The 16,933-nt window shown below is 33.7% G+C and overlaps 1 protein-coding gene across 7 annotated transcripts in view; it reads right to left on the bottom strand.

Annotated features, from left to right (window-relative positions):
* NCK1 (NCK adaptor protein 1) overlaps positions 1 to 16,933 on the bottom strand; it is a 67,150-nt gene that overhangs the window by 24,592 nt on the left and 25,625 nt on the right. For all 7 annotated transcript variants that reach the window (XM_074301608.1, XM_074301611.1, XM_074301609.1 and 4 more), the window contains one exon: positions 10,614 to 10,663. The gene's annotated coding sequence lies outside the window, so the exon portion shown is untranslated. The remainder of the gene's footprint in view (positions 1 to 10,613; positions 10,664 to 16,933) is intronic.

The following is a 16,933-nucleotide window of genomic DNA, read 5'->3' as shown; positions in this document are numbered from 1 at the left end:
ATACAACTGTACATTCCATTCTTTAAGTTCTATTTACTTTGTATTAATCTGTATTAATTTATGTACATGTCGTAAAATCCTTGAGGCCAGGGAAAGCTTCATCTTTGTCTTATTTCAAACACCCAGTGCAATGCTTAGAACATAGTAAGCATTTAATAACTGTTTAATAACTGCCTAAAAACTGTTTTCAACAAATAGCCCCAGTTCAGTAATACTCTGCTCCCACTTTGACCTTGGTGATCCAGTCTGTCAGTTTACTGAATAACTGTTCCTGTATTTCAGTTTCCAAGTGAGCCGAGCTGGGTTCCCAATCTTACATATTAATTTCCTGCTCTAGCTCCCTAAGTTTCTTAGATTCCCTGCTATCTGCCTGAAAGGACTTATTCTAATTCCCTATACGCTTGGCTTAGTGGGCATTTATTAACTGTCTGCATATTTAAAATTTTCTAGTTTCCCAGTACTGTCTTCTATGGTGATATAATAAAATTCATCATCCAAACTATCTATGGTATATGATATATTATTCATATCCTTTTTCTGCTCAAACTGAAATTCTAATCCTGCAATCACCTTCCAACTATATCCCTAAGTACTCACAGATTAAGGGCAAAATTATACCAAAAAAAATTTTTTTTAATACATCATAACCTCTTAGAGCTAAGCAAGGGAACATAACAAATATCTTCTAGTCCAAATCTTTCACTTTATAAATAAGGTATCTGGGACTCAAAAAAGCATTTTAAGATAGTGACATAGAATCTTACTTCTGGCATTGCTTTATTATGAAAGGACACAAGTTGAAGTCAAAATACTTTATCAATGGACTATGAAAACTAAGTAAGGTTGTAGAACCTACTTTTCTGGAGATCTTAATTGCAAAGATAAGATTCCATCTCTTTGTGATGATAGGCCAACTTTAATGTGGAAACAGGGTACTGAACTAGGTCAGTGGTTCAAACTCTTTTAGAAGACACATCTTGATAGAAGGATAATGAGGGAAAGTAGGAGTGTTTTATTTTTTAAAATAGAGTTTGGGCAAATATTTATTCTTCTACATCCAAAGGCAACATCAAATCAGGGAAAGACCATCAGATGAGGGAAAGAAGGAAAGAGAATGAGTAGCTTTTAAGAGTGAAAATTTTACCTAGTTTGAAAAAGGATGAGTTTTGCAGGTCCTCTGCAAGGCAGTAAATGAAATGAAAGACACACATATATAACAGAATACTTGCAAATTTGTGTTGTACATACTGCTATGCACTTAGTGATATTTTTTTAAATGTGTTTCCCAGTTCATGTGATCAATTATATTTTCCTGTGACTACTATACTATGAAGCCAGGCCTATTTTATATTCATATGTTATATAACTAATCAATCTGTCTAAGAAGGATCTACAATATCCAGATCAAACTGAAAACACATGTCACCTGAATTTAATTTGAAAAACGTTAAGCTTTTATATGCCCTTGATTTATACAGAAAAGGATATGCACTAAATATCCTTTTTTTTCCCATCTGAATAAATTATTCCATCTTATGGAGTTCTTTATTAAATAATATGCTACCCAGCGAATGTAAATTGTTAGCACTACTGTCTATCTACCCAGGTTACTTATACCTTCGGAAGCTAATAATTAATGTGCAACAAGAAAATGGTATTTACACACATATATTGTATCTAGGTTATATTGTAACACATATAAAATGTATGGGATTACCTGCCATGGGGGGGGGGGAGGGAGTGGAGGGAGGGAGGGGATAATTTGAAAAAATGAATAAAAATATATAAATAAATAAATAAACAAACAAACAAACAAACAAATAAATAAATAAATAAAATGCTACCCAGAACTATAATTAGTGATGAATATTATTTGAGACAACTGTTTTTTTCTTTTCTTCAATCATATAAAACCTGACTTTTATGGAAATGACTATTTTATTCTAAGGGAATAGGTTAGGAATTACCTAAGCATAGGGGAGAAAAATTTTTTTCTAAAGAAAACTCTCCCATACTATTTAAAATGGAGGTTTAATATCTGTTGTACTTTAACACATAATTTAACAGTTTCCTGATCTGATAAAAATCATTATTCTAACAATACCCAAATGACTAACTCAGGAAATTTGGGTGGATTACAGATCTCCCAATAAACAATAAAGAAAAAGAGACCCAATAAGTAATTAACTAAAATATACAGTAACTAATAAAAGCATTTTTAAAAAATTATCTTTAATTTCAATTAACTGCTCCCACCGCCCAAAAAAAACACCTTGTAATTTTACTAAATAATGTTAATTTTTGGAGCAAATTTTAGGTGGAAAATTTACAGTAAGAAACAAAAAATAATAGTCTGACTATAAAAAAAGATTACTTTTAAATTTAATTTTTAAGACATAAGTCATAACAACTGATTAAAAGGAACTGTGGCAGGCAAGATTTTCCTAATTATTTTAAAAGTTTACCATATCTAATCCCAAAACCATGATGAAAAAGCAGTATCTACAGTACTTTGTACTATATTATATATTACAGTAAGAATGTATACTAGACTTTAAAATACTAACAAGAAATATTCTCTACTCTCTCCAAAGGTTAAATCTACACAAAGTATTGAGTGCTGTTAAAAAAAAAAAAAAAGAAAGAAAAAAAAAAGAAATGAGATGTTTAATGACATGTATAATCTTTATTGTGCTTCACAGAAATTTTGCAAAATTATAGGCAGTTCTCAAAGTAACTAGTATTACTTAAAAAGTCAAACTAATTTTTTATATATTTTTTCCTTCTGACTTTGTTTTCTCCAATATGTTGGGATGGGATCAGAACTACTGGAAATCACTGGACATCAGGTATTAAAAGATTTTAGAATACCAAGAGCCATGCCTGCAAAGTTGATTCAAATTAAGTCTAAAAGAACATAAACCTTAAGTTAAGCACTATATAAATGTTAGTTATTATTATAAAGAAGCAATATGTAATAAGTAGCTGAGTCTTTATAAAGGAATCTGATTCTATTTAAAGTATTTCAGAAAAGGCTTCTCTGAGTTCAGGTAATTTAGAAAGGAAGATACTACCTGATTAGTTTCTCCTATTTTAATAAACTACAAATCTCTCCCCAAATAAATGGAATTAGGTGATAACTTCTCCACTTCCAGTAAAGAAGAAAAAAAGGATATTAACACATCTAGAAGAGATCTGTTAAAAGACATTCTTCCTAACTGACTGGAGAGAGATGTAAGAAATCTGTATCTGGGTGACAGTGTGGCAGTACTTCAGATAGAGGTGCTATAGCAGCTACAAAAATGGCTTCCCAGATTTCCTTTTTTTTATAGGTAAAGTCTCATCCATCTCTTATATGATAATTACTCCTTTAAAGAAGTGGAGATTAGGGGCTTCCAGGATACTAACTATGGGGAGCAAGGTTTTAAGTGTTTAAGTGTTACCTCTACCTTCTAGATCTATGTTTTGGGATTTTTGACATCAGAAACTGAGGGAGACAAGTGTATGGGTCTAGTATGTTCCCTGATTATAAGGTTAACTAACAAGAGGGACATGAAGGGTCCTACCCTATGATGCCAGATGCAGATCATCTGGGCCAAAATGGAATTTTTAACTTTGAAGTTATTATTGAGGGAAATTAACACAAACTATACATATCAAATCTCAAGTTCTATCTTGCCAAAATATCTAGTAGGAGTTAGAATGATCTTGGGTTATTCTCTCAAGTGAAATTTTAAAGAGGTGTTGGTAAGCTTTCTCCTTGTGCTTCTAAAATGCTAACTCAGATTTCTTAAGAGAAAAATTTTCTAGTACACAGAGATCTTAACAAGGGAATAAAGGCCTTATTTACTACTGTAGATGGATAAAAATGGGTATATATTCCATATTAAGCAATATTAAGTCACTTAAATTCCTTACAATGAAGAACAGCAAGTTCAATTACAAAGTTCTTGGAAGCAAAATCTTATCTTCATAGACATAACAACAAGGGATAAAAGAACTAGAATCTAGATATAGAAAACACTGAAGCAGGAACATTTGTTAGCTCAACCACATATGGCCACTAACTAAAGCTCATTAGAGTATAATGAGACAAAGAGAACAGACTAAAGGATACCTGGGTATCCTTAAAAGTGATGTTTAATATAACAGACCTCTACAAGAATCAACAAAGACAACATGGACAAGCTGTGCTCCCTTAATGAGTTTACACAAAGGATGAAAAATAAGGTTTTAACAAATACTTACAAAAATGTTCAAGTTACTAGGAAGAAGAGACATGTGGGAAGGGGAGAAGAACATCCTGAGAATAGGTTCTATATTGAATCTGGAATCTGGGAATATCATGGTAGTAAGCAGATGAGACAATCTTAGTAAAAAGGAAAGAGTGGGAGGAAAGGGGGTGTGTGCTTCCTGTAGTTAAGCGGAGAAGGGAACAAAGGCTAGAGGAAGCCAACAATGACCTTTAATTGAGCATTGCAAGGCTTGTTGGTAGTCTTAAGTCATAGGACTGAACTCAAAGTCCTCCTGATAGATTAAGAAGCCCAAAGTGATGTCAAACAGAGTGAACTAGTGCTAACTAATAAATATGAGCATACAATTAAAGAAAAGGAGAAGGAATACAGGCTTAAAGAACATACCCAATTAGAACCTATTTAAGTTCATTTTTTAAAAAGGATTTATGAAAACTAAGGCAAATATATATACCAATGCCTTGACCAGTTTGTGCTATACTGGTCTTTCTGATAGATGCAATCACCACAGGTGCTAAAAGAAATCTGATCTTTCATTTGAAGAACATCTTTCTATCTACAATTTACTAGAGCATAAAGAAAATACAGAAGTAATCAATGAAGGAAGTCAGTGAGGAAAAATGTTCTGAGGGAAGAAAGGGGAATAAAAAAGAGAGTCAAAAGCTGTGGTTAGATATAATAATAATAAAGAAAATGGGGGGGGGGGGAAGGAATTCCAAACTGTTGAAGTTACACACCTGATAATGGTTCTAGGAAGAAAAAACATGCCTGGGCAAATATTTGTAACTGCAATTTTCATTTGGAAAAAAAAACTTTAAAATTTAATTCAAAACATTTATTCTTGCCTTTTAGTCACAGATTAAATAATTTTAAAGTTGGAGATACCATCTAAACCAATTCTATTTTACAAATAAAGAAATTTGTGATTTAACCAATGCCACAGTGTTAGTGACAGAATTATAACTTTCAAATTCCAGACCAGTATTCTTTCATAATTGTATGAAAGAAAAGGAATTTCATAGTACAAAGCAAAAAAAAAAAAAAAAAAAAAAAAAAAAAAAAAAAAAGGAACATGGAGGCACTAAGAACATAAGTACCCTCTCACAAATCATTTACCCACTAGACTAATTGCTCTTCAAAGACTTTGAGAGAAAATCTAAACCCTGTCTGATGGAATTTTGTTTAAAAATTCTGAGTTATTGACAGCTAAGTAGCACAGTGAGAATAGAGTGCTAGCTTCGGAGTAAGGAAGACCTGAGATAAGATTTTTGCCTCAAGACACTATTTCTACTTGAGTGACCCTGGGCTTAAATCCTCTCAGCTTCTGTTTCCTCGTTTAAAAAAAAAAAGGAGGGGGGTATAGCATCAATCTCCCAGCGTTATTACAAGGTATAAAATGAAGTAATATATGCAAAATACTTTGAGAACTATTATAAATTTTTTTAAAACAAAAAAATACATATTAATTTTATATTGGTCTACAGTGTTTGGTCTTATCTTCTCATCGGTTTGGTATTACAACTAAATTTGTCTCATAAAAAGAGAAATTTCCTATTACTATTGTTTTACTAACTACATCTTAGAATTCAGTTTTTCTTCATAAATTTCTATCCCTCATAAATTTACATGTTCCAAAATTTATATTTGAAAGATACAGTTTAATATTGATATTAGTTTATTACCTATGCTTCCTTTCCGAATAATATCATTTCCCTATGTATCTTTATATTGTTAAGTTTTTGTTTTTGAAATTTGTCTGACAGCATGACTGCAGCTCTTGTTTTTGGACTATAGACTAGAAAATTTCCAAGCTAGCATCCCACATTTTGGCTAACTGAAATACCATCTCATTGGCGCCAGGATTTAAACAAAAAGATAAGGGCACAGGATTTAAACAAAATGATAAACAACAATAGAAACTAATGAAAATATAGTAACTATAACAGATGCATCCTAGTATAGTAAGTTAGCCTCTTAGAATGATCTGTTTCTGGTTTCAAGGCTAACATTTGACAAATACTGGCCTTTTGATTTTAGACAACAATCTTTCAGTGCCCTAGATAACTTCCTAAGATTATAAAGTACAGAGTATCAAGGTAGCCACCTGCCTTGGAAAAAAGAAACTTACTTATGAGAAAGCTCCTTATATTAATGAAATCACAAGCCTGGATTGTATCAACCTAAACATAATTCTTTTTTTTTTTTTTAATCTACAAATATACCTATTTCCATAGCAGAAAACAGTTTAATATATTTAGGCATAAAAAAGAAGTTACATCTTATAAAGTTTAAGTAAGTGGGATATTTAGATTTAGAAACTAAAGAAAAAAAGATTTAGAATAACGATAATTTTTTTAAAAATCAGCTCATTAGTTAACTATTTGAGAGGATGCCCATCAGTTGAGGAATAGTTGAATAAGCTATGGTACATGAAATGTACCATATATACATATGTGGTATATATATAAATATAGAATATTATTATTTTATAAGAAATGATGAACAGGCTAACTTCAGAAAAGCCTGGAAAGACTTACATGAACTAATGCTAATTTAGGATCCTATGATCTCTTGAGAACAACCCTCATTCTTTCTTTGCCCTAGTCTCCAATAAAGGTGATTCCTATCCCCTGGAACTCAACCTCATTAACTCTTTGATCCTTCAATAAATAAATCCATCTCTTTAGTTTTTTAAAAATTATTTAATATTTTCCCCTACTTTTAAAAACAATTTTTACATTGTTTTTTAAAATTTGAATTCCAGATTTTCTCCCTTATTGCCACTCCAGCTCCCATTAAGAAACCACATATGAAGTTATACAAAACATTTTCATACAAGTCATGTTGTAAAAGAAAAGATATCACTCTAAAAAAAAAACCTCAAGAAAAAAGTGAGAATATGCTTCAATCTACTTATACACAATCAATTTCTTCTCTAGGTATGGATAGGGTTTGTCATCATAAGTTTTTCAAAGTAGTCGTGAATCATTGTACTGCTAAGAATAGCAAAGTCTTACAGCTGGTCATCTCAGAACATTGCTATTACTTTATTTCACTTTGCTTGAGTTCAGAGGTTTTTCCAAGTTTTTCTGAGAGCATCATGCTCATCATTTCCCATACAACAATAATATTCCATCCTAATCACAAGTTATTCAGCCATTTCCCAATGGATGAGCATCCTCTCAATTTCCTATTTTTTTGTCCTGAGAAGAGAGTCACTATAAATATTTTTGTACATATAGGTCCCTTTAAAAAAAAAAATCTCCCTTGGGAATCATGTCTAGTAGTGTTAAATCAAAGGCAATGCATTTTTTGATCAATTGGAGCATGGTTTTGTTTTGTTTTGTTTTTAATAAATTTAACTCAGTTACCTCTATGTTTGAGAAATGAGTCCTTATCAGAGAAATTTCCTTTAAAATTCTTATTAATTTACTTTATTAATTTATTTCTCCCATTTATTCTACTTTCTTTATCCTTTCCCTCTATCCTTCCTCAAAATGTCCTTTCTTTGATTACCCTCTCCTCTTACCGTATTCTATTCCCCTCCTATTTTCCTGCAGGGAAAGACATTTCTATACCTCTATTGAGCATGTATGGTATTTTCTCTTTGAGCCAATTCTGATGAGAACAAGGGTCACTAACACTCTCTTCCCTCTCTTTCCCTCCACTGTAAAAGCTTTTTCTTGTTTTTTTTTTTTGTTTTTTTTTTTTGTTTTTAATAGCAGGTAATTTATACCATTACAATTTTCCCAATTCTTCTCACCCCTTTCATTTTTTTAGATATTAAACTCACACCTATGCCCTCTCTATGTACTTCTTCAAACTGCCATGATAACGAAAAATTTCTGAGTTACAATATCATCTGCCGATGTAAGAATGTAAACAGATAAACCTTATGAAATCCCTTATGATATCACTTTCCTGATCACTTCCTTATGATTCTCCGAGTTCTGTATTTGAAAATCAAATTTTTCCATTCAGCTCTAGTCTTTTCATCATAAATGCTTGAAAATCTTCTATTTCATTGAATTTACATCTTGTCCTTTGAAAAATTATACTCACTTTTGCTGGGTAGGTGATTCTTGGGTATAATCTTAGTTCTACTGTTCTCCAGAATATCATATTCCAAGCCCTCTGGGTCCTTTAATATACACAAGATTTAGCATCTTGTGTTATCATGACTGTGGCTCCACTAAACTTGAATTGTTTCTGAGTGCTTGCAGTATTTTCTCCTTGACGTGGCAGTTCTGAAATTTGGCCGGAAATTTTCATTTTGGTATCTCTTTCAGAAGGTGACTGGTTTCTTTCCATTTCTATTTTACCCTCTGGTTCTAGAGTATCAAGTTTTCCTTGATAATATCTTGAAAGATGATGTCCAAGCTCTTTTTTTTGATCATGACTTTCAGGCCGACCAATAATTTTAAAATTATCTCTCCTGGATCTGTTTTCCAGGTCAATTGTTTTTCAATGAGATTTAATTTTTTTCCTATTGTTTCATATTTTGGGGGTTTGCTTTACCGTATACCTTGTTTTCTCAAATAAGTCATTAGATTCCAGTTGCTCAATTCTTAAGTCTTAAGGAATTGTTTTCCTTAGTGAGTTTTGTACCTCCTTTCCTATTTGACCAATTTTGCTTTTTAAAGCATTCTTCTTCTCTTTGTAACATTCTCAATTCTCTTCCTAATTTTTCCTCTTTCTCTCTTACTTAATTTTCAAAATCCCTGTCCCACAGTTTGAGTTGTTTGTTTGTTTGTTTTTTCTTCTTTTTCTTGGAGGCTTTGGATGGTGGAGCTTGGACTTAGTTGTTTTCTTCTGGATGTATGTTTTGATATTCTTTGTCACCATAGTCACTGTGTGTGGTCAGAAACATTTTCTGTTGTCTGCTCATTTTCTTACCCTATTACTCAGCTTTTAATAATTTGTTAAAGTAGGGTTCAATTTCCAGGGTGAAGGGTATATCACCCCAAACTTCAGGGTTTTATGCAGCTGTTTTCTTTCAGAGATCCTACTAGGGATCTGACTTTCTTGCCCTGGATGTTAGGAGTGTCCCAACCCCACTATAGCTGTAAAATCTAATGTGTTCAATCAACAAAAACCTTCCTGACTAGTTGCTACTGCCACCACTGCCCACACCCCCTCTTGGTCTGCTGATTTCCCAAAGCCTTCTCATACAACCAACCAACCTTTTCTGCCAACCTTCCAAATCATCTTCAGTATCTCTGAGCTGAGAGGTCTAGAAACCGCCAGTGCTACTGCTAATGCAGAGGTCCTGCTTTGCTGACCTCTGGGCTCTAGAGGCCAGGGCTGCACTTGTGGGGTCCACACTAGGTTCCCACCCTGGTGCCCCAGATCTTTCCTGCAGCCTTCTAAATTGTCAATAGCTAAAAAAGGTCTGAAGAGTTCCTGCCTTTACTCTGCCATCTTGGCTGCTTCCCCATCTCTCTAATTTTCAATCCCTTTTTGGCTGACTTATTTCCTGCTTCCTACAACTAAGTTCAGGGCATTCTCATCCTCAAAAAAAACCTTCACTTATACCTACCATCCCTTCAAACCATCACCCTCTACAACTCTTCTCTCTTTCAAGACCAACTCCTTGGCAAAGCCATCTCCATTCACTGTTTGCATTTTCCTGCCTGACACTCAGGCCCTTGCAATCTGGCTTCTGATATTATCACTCAATTACTTTATCATGAGTTGGCAATCATTAGATTATTTATAAATGCATCACTGAAAATTTTAAAGTGCTATGTAAATGTGAGGTATTGTTATTAGACTAAGATTTCACATCACTCTCCCTCATACACTCTATATTCTAGTGAAACTGGTCTACTTTTTATTTCCCCTCCAGGGAAATTTCACCTACCACATCCTTGCCTTTGCACTTTAATATATTCTCACTTCTTAGAAGGCAAATTTTTTTTCAAGGCTCAGCTCAAATATCATCTCCTACTAGAGGCCCTTTTTCACATTGCTAGCTACATACATTGTTCATTTATTTTGTATTTATTTTGGATATAGTTTGTATTTACTTACATATGTATGTGTTGTTCCTCCAAAAGAAAGTAAACTACTTTAGATAAAGAACTATTTCATTTTTCTGTCTTTGGAGTCCCAGTGCCTATTAAATTACTTTATACAAACTAATAGGTATTCAATAAATGCTTGTTGAATACAGTTATAGAAAAAAAATTTCAAAGATGAAAGAAGCTACAATAATCAGGGTACCACTGCCCTTTCAAATAAATTTTTAATCTTATTACTCTATGTGCTATAAAATATAGTGTTGTTACAAAAGTTACTAGAAGTTGGAAAGCGATAAATGCTAGATTTTACAAAAGCAAAGAAAAAACCTATGCATACCTTTGTTACATTAACTCTTCTTACTTCAAATTTACATTCAGCGTGTGTGCCTATGAAAAGAGAAATTCCAGTCAATATTTATGGAACATAATTATGATCCAAAGTATTTAACATCAAATCAATTATTAAGTTTTGGTAAATAATAACTACTAAAATATTGGTATAATAATCATATTGTTGATGTGCTTAGTCATTTCCATATTACCTGATTCTCCATGACTGCATTTGAGGTTTTTTCTTAACAAAGATATTCGAATGTTTTGCCATCTCCTCCTCTAGTTCATATCACAAACATGATAAGATGACTTATCCAGGGTTTAATATATTGTTGTTGTTTTTTTCTTAAACAAGAATTTACTATCACTCTGTCCTCCTTTCTCTCAACCTGAACAATTTTTTTTTTAATTTTAGATTATTCAATGCCCAACAAAACAAATTCACACTGGTCAAAAATGTATGGTCAAAAAATATATGTCTCATTCTGTATTTCAAGTCTTTCACCTTTCTGGCAGGATGTGGATAATAAACATCATGATTTATCTTTTCATTAAACATAATTCTAAAGCCTGTCAAAGTTCTTTTTCTTTATAAGATTGTTACTGTATTAAAATGTTCTCTTAGTCATGTCCACTTCATTGCATCACTTCAATGAGGTCTTTTCCAGTTTCCCTGAACTGAATGAACTAAAACTGTTCGTTTTGCCATTTTTTTGTGCTATCTTGTGGATACATTCCACTATACTCATATACCATAATTTGTTTAGTTATTCCCCAACAAGAGGAATCTCTGCCCATATTTTCCAGTTTATGGCTGTTACTACTACAAAAAAAAAAAAAAAAAAAAAAAAGAATTGTTAAAAAATATTTAAGTACAAAAAGGGGAAAAGAATCCACATGTGCAAGAAAATGTTTTGTAGCAGCTCTTTTAGTAGTAGGAAAGAACTGGAAACTTAGTAGATACCATCAGTTGGAGAATGGTTGAATAAGTTATGGTATATGAATGATATAGAATTTTATTATAAGAAATGATCAGCAGGATGATTTCAGAAAGGCCTGGGGAAACTTACATGAACTGATGCTAAATGAAGTGAAGTGAATAGAACCAAGAGAACATTGTACACGCAACAAGAAGACTGTGATGATCAATAGTGATGGACTTTAACTTTTCAACAATGAGGTGACTCAGGGCAATTTCAGTAGACTTGTGGAGAGAGCCATCTGCATCCAGAGAGGACTACGCGGGACTGAATATGGATCACAACATAATATTTTCACCTTTTTGTTGTTGTTTTTTGCTTGCTTGTTTTTTCTTTCTCATTTTTCCCCTTGATCTGATTTTTCTTATACAGCTTGATAAATGTGGAAAAATATGTTTAGAAAAATTGTACATATTTAAGCTATATTGGATCATTTGCTGTTTAGGGAAGAGGGGAAATAGAAGGAGAAAATTTTGGTTTACAATGTTTTGCAAGAATGAATGATGAAAACTATCTTTGCATGTATTTTGAAAAATAAAAAGCTATTATCATAAAAATTATTTATGTATATATGGTCCTTTTCCTTTCTTTGATTTCTTTGTGCTATCAGTTTAGTACATATAGCTAGGCAAGGGAATATTCAATTAGTGACTTTGGGGGTGTAGTTCCAAACTGCTTTCCAGAAATGCTGGATCAATTTATAGCAACAGTGCATTAGTGTGTCTATCTCCCCAAATTTCCTACATTTCTCATTAGGCATGAGGCAGGATTTCAGAGTAGGTTTAATTTGTAATTCTTTGATTAGTAGTGAGTTAGAGCATTTCTTCCTATGACTGTTGATAGCTTGGGAGTTATTCCTTTGAGAAGTACAACAAAAATTTAAAGTTAGTCATTATTCCAATTCAGGACAACTGAGATATACAGAAAGGTGTGTAGCCACAGGGGTGGAGGCTGGTTGGAAGCAAAGCATACAGGCTTTAGTGAAAACTACCATCTTTTGAGCCTTGGAGGCAGCAGTTGCAGCAGCAACATCTAGCACAGTCAACTCACAGGGACAGCATGGCAACTGAATACCTAGTCAGAGAAAGATTCCAAGCCTCCCTTTGTTAGCAGTGAGTCCAGTGTTCTTTAGCTGCTCTGCAGTCTACTACCCAGTTCAAAATTTCAGGGTGGAGAAGAGTAGTCAAGAGTCAGGACAGAACTTGTTCTTAGCTGGATAAGGACAAGAACACAAAGCCAGACCCATCCCTAGATCATACAACCTAAAAGTATATGTCCCCATATCAAATTATAGAGACTCAAGTCGACTATCCTCCCAAAGGTGAGCAGAGCCCAAATCTAACAAAGTCCAAAGTCAAGAGACAGTCTGGAAAAATGAACAAATTAACAACAAAAGAACCTAATCATAAAAAAAAATTTAATAAAACTATGAAAAGAGAGATGTTCAAGACACAAACTCAGGAGATAAAGATTTGAAAACATATATAAGTAAAGCCTTCAAGAAAAGACTGACAAAAATTCCTAGAAGAGCTAGGAATTTTTTTAAAGGGGGGGATTAAAATCAAATTTTAAAAAAATAACACAAAAAATACACACAAAAAACATATATACTTATATATGTGTGTATATGTAAATATAAAACAACAATAAATTATTGGCTAATTTAATCTTATTTTTAAAGGAAGAAAATCAAATTACCAGTCTTAAAAATGAAAAAGGGTTAACGTACAACCAAAGAAGATGAACTTAAAATAATTATTGAATACTATATTGCCCAATTACATGCCAAATAAAACTGATTGATAATCTAAAAGAAATGGATGAATATTTGCAAAAATATAAACTGCTCAGATTAACAGAAGAAGAAACAGACAAATAACTTTGTCTTAGGAAAAAAATTGAACAGGAAAAAAAGGGAAGGAAGGGAAGGAAGGAAAGGAAGGAAAGGAAGGAAAGGAAGGAAAGGAAGGAAGGAAGGAAGGAAGGAAGGAAGGAAGGAAGGAAGGAAGGAAGGAAGGAAGGAAGGAAGGAAGGAAGGAAGGAAGGAAGGAAGGAAGGAAGGAAGGAAGGAAGGAAGGAAGGAAGGAAGGAAGGAAGGAAGGAAGGAAGGAAGGAAGGAAGGAAGGAAGGAAGGAAGGAAGGAAGGGAATAAAAGAAGAAGAAAACAAAGAAGAGAGGTCAGTGAAACAAATTAGTTAACATACAAACATAGCAGAGTAATATTTGATAAAACTGAGATCATGCTTACTGGGGAAAAGACAGTATTTCTGGTAACTACCCCCTATGTGTATTATGTCCCCATATTATCATGTATGTTCCTTGAGAGCAAGGGATATTTTCGCTTTTTCTTTGCATCCCCAGTACTTTAGCACTGAGCCCCATCATAAGTAATCAGTGCTGGCTGAATGAATTATTTATTCTTAAAGAGTGACAAGATTGAGTAAAAGATGAAAGAAAGAAAAGGAAAGGAAGGAAAGGAGAAAGAAAAGAGAAAGACTTTAAGTACTTCTTAAGTACCCCAAAACCTCTGAGGGAAATTAGGTTACCCTAAAGGACTTCTGGAGATCCCCTGGAACTACAGCAATTTGACTACCAGTGCACAGAAGTTCCTTATACCTCTTTAGTCCCACAGCTTCTGGTTCCCACTACTCTATTTACACTTGGCATGGTCCACACTTCAGGGAAACTTTGGCCTTTGCCCTTGGGGAACTTATCCTGCCTATTCCTCAACTCTGGATACAGGGACTTTGGTAGACTGGAACTACCAAGGGAAGCAGAGTGATTTAGGGAAGATCTTGGGTTTGGTGTGGCAAGAGGGTCTGGATGAATGTCTGGGGACTAGGGAGAATAAGACAACCAAATGCTCTCAGACTTTTGAGATCAAGACCAGTGGAGGGATTTTGTCAATGCCTCCCCCAATGCATATGTTTGCAGAGTATATAAGTGTCCATAAGATATATCCCGCACCCTCTGCATAACTGAACAACCAAGCTGACTCTTACAAGAATGGAAAGAGATTAGGGACCACCTAACCACCATCATTCTAGACATGGGGACTATAAAGCTACTTTTATCCAATTGTGCCTGTTGGGCCAATTAGTGAATCTATCCCCTTAAAGATCAGTATGTAGCATAATCCTTGATAATTCCTAATCTACCTCTTGATTAAAAAACTGACTTTTTTTCTTCACAAATTTCCCACAGTACTTTCCCTTAACCCTTTCACCTAAGGACTCCATTTCAAATTCCTTTTTTTTCCCCTGAGGCTGGGGTTAAGTGACTTGTCCAGGATCACACAGCTAGGAAGTGTTAAATGTCTGAGACCAGATTTGAACTCAGGTCCTCCTGAATTCAAGGCTGGTGCTCTATCCACTTCGCCACCTAGCTGCCCCCTCCATTTCAAATTCCACTGAAAAAAATTGAGGCCATTCATCCTGAGCAAACTACTCTCTTCTCATAATATTGCCATCATAACCTATTATCTCCTCTTTTACTACAGATTGATAAAGAGGTAGTACTTATTCTGGCCAAGACCAAGCCCTTCTTCTACATGCACTCTTGATTCCATTTCTTCTCAGTTTAAGCAAAATACTTCCACTATCATTCTCCTTTTATCTCTAAACTTCAATTTTTTACCTATCTGCTAAGTCCTTTTCTGTTGTATACAAATATGCCCAACTCTTCTCCATATTTAAGAAACAATCTCTAGATTCCATCATCTTCACTAGTTATTTTCTTGTCATACATCTCCCCTTATTAGCTAAACTGCTTGAAAAAAGTCATCTACACTGAGTGACTCCCTTTGCCCTCCCCATCCTCTTTAAGTTTGCTCTGTAACTTGGCATGTGAATCGATCATTCAACTGAAATGTCCCCCAAAGTTAGAAATGTGGTCCAGTGTTCAAGTTAAATATAATAATAAAAAAATTTAAGTAACAAAGAAAAAGGAATTAAAAATGACTTCTCAATCAATATCATTAGGACCTATTTATTCTATTGGCTATGCCTAGCAGCAGAAGTTACTCCAATTGTTATAATGCAAGTATCTGCACCTGGAAAGGTTCATGAAAATGCTCAGCTAAAATGGTTTTCTCAAATGACAGAAACATAAGAAATCATGGGTACAATATCAAACTTAATATTCCTCTCCCTTATCCTAGGGTCTGCCCTGGTCTCAGCATAAATTCCTAGCCTACCCTACGTTTCCCTTTCTCAGTTGGCTACAAGAAATGTTCTTCCAACATCTGCAAGTTCCTCTCCTTTCCCTCCCAAGCTCACTCTCTCATGTAATCCAACATTCATCAGAGGTCTAGGAGACTCTCCTAATGTCCCTTCCTCACTGAGAATGTCATTACTGAATTCACTTTGACTCAGGATAAGTTTCATATGAGGGATTTGGTTCCCAAGCCATATATTCTATCTTATTTAATCCTATGTTCCTTAGTGTCCAAAATTATGTATTGTCAACAGAAGGCACTTAATCAATGTTTACCGTTACTCAAATTATGTGGCTCTCAAAATGTTCACATACATGGAAGTCCTCTAAATATATACTAAAAAAATATAAATCTCAAAATACACAATGCCTTAAGGGTATATATCTCTATATTGTCCCTATCCCACCAGGTTACATTTATGCAAGCTCACTAAAGTTAAGAACTGTAATATTTTTCATTTTATTTCCACTGCTTAACATAATACCTTACTAAATAAATGTTGAATTGAATTGATTTTGGTATTTTGATCTAATTCTCCTGAACTTCTATGGCTTTCATTCTGCCAGATCTCAAATACTTTTGATCTCAACTCTGAACACTATTCAGTCACCTAGCTGAATTCCTATTAGAAAATGTAACCTCAAATTAGGTATTCAAGCCTGGAGCAGGACAAAAAAAAGTTTTTAGAGGTTATCTTTTCTTCTATTAGAGACTTTCGCCTTAAATGTGAAAATCTACACCATCAATAATCTCTATCACAGAGGTTAAGCAATTATTTCTGACAACTTAAATACAAAATTCAACTTTGAAATTAAATTTCACTTCCTGAATTAAAGTTCATCTTGTAAAAGTTAGCTGCCTTGCTAAGCTGAAATTAATAGGCATTTATTAATACAAAAAGGAATTTTTAGAGCATTTTTTCCCTTTATACTATCTAGCTTAGAACAGTATGTAGTAGGCACTCAATACTGATTGATTCTGTAAGAATCCAGGAAAATGTTTAAAACAATAGAGTCTAACTAATCTGGACTTGGGAAAGTCAATCAAATAAAAATTTTGGTAATTTTAAAAATATTTCATAGTTATTTATTACTACTTTTAAGTAAATATAACTGGAATTAGGCCATT

Source organism: Sminthopsis crassicaudata, chromosome 3 (assembly GCF_048593235.1).
Source record: "Sminthopsis crassicaudata isolate SCR6 chromosome 3, ASM4859323v1, whole genome shotgun sequence".
Lineage (NCBI taxonomy): Eukaryota > Metazoa > Chordata > Mammalia > Dasyuromorphia > Dasyuridae > Sminthopsis > Sminthopsis crassicaudata.
Note: the sequence above shows the minus strand (reverse complement) of the source record. Positions and strands in the feature narration are given on the sequence as shown.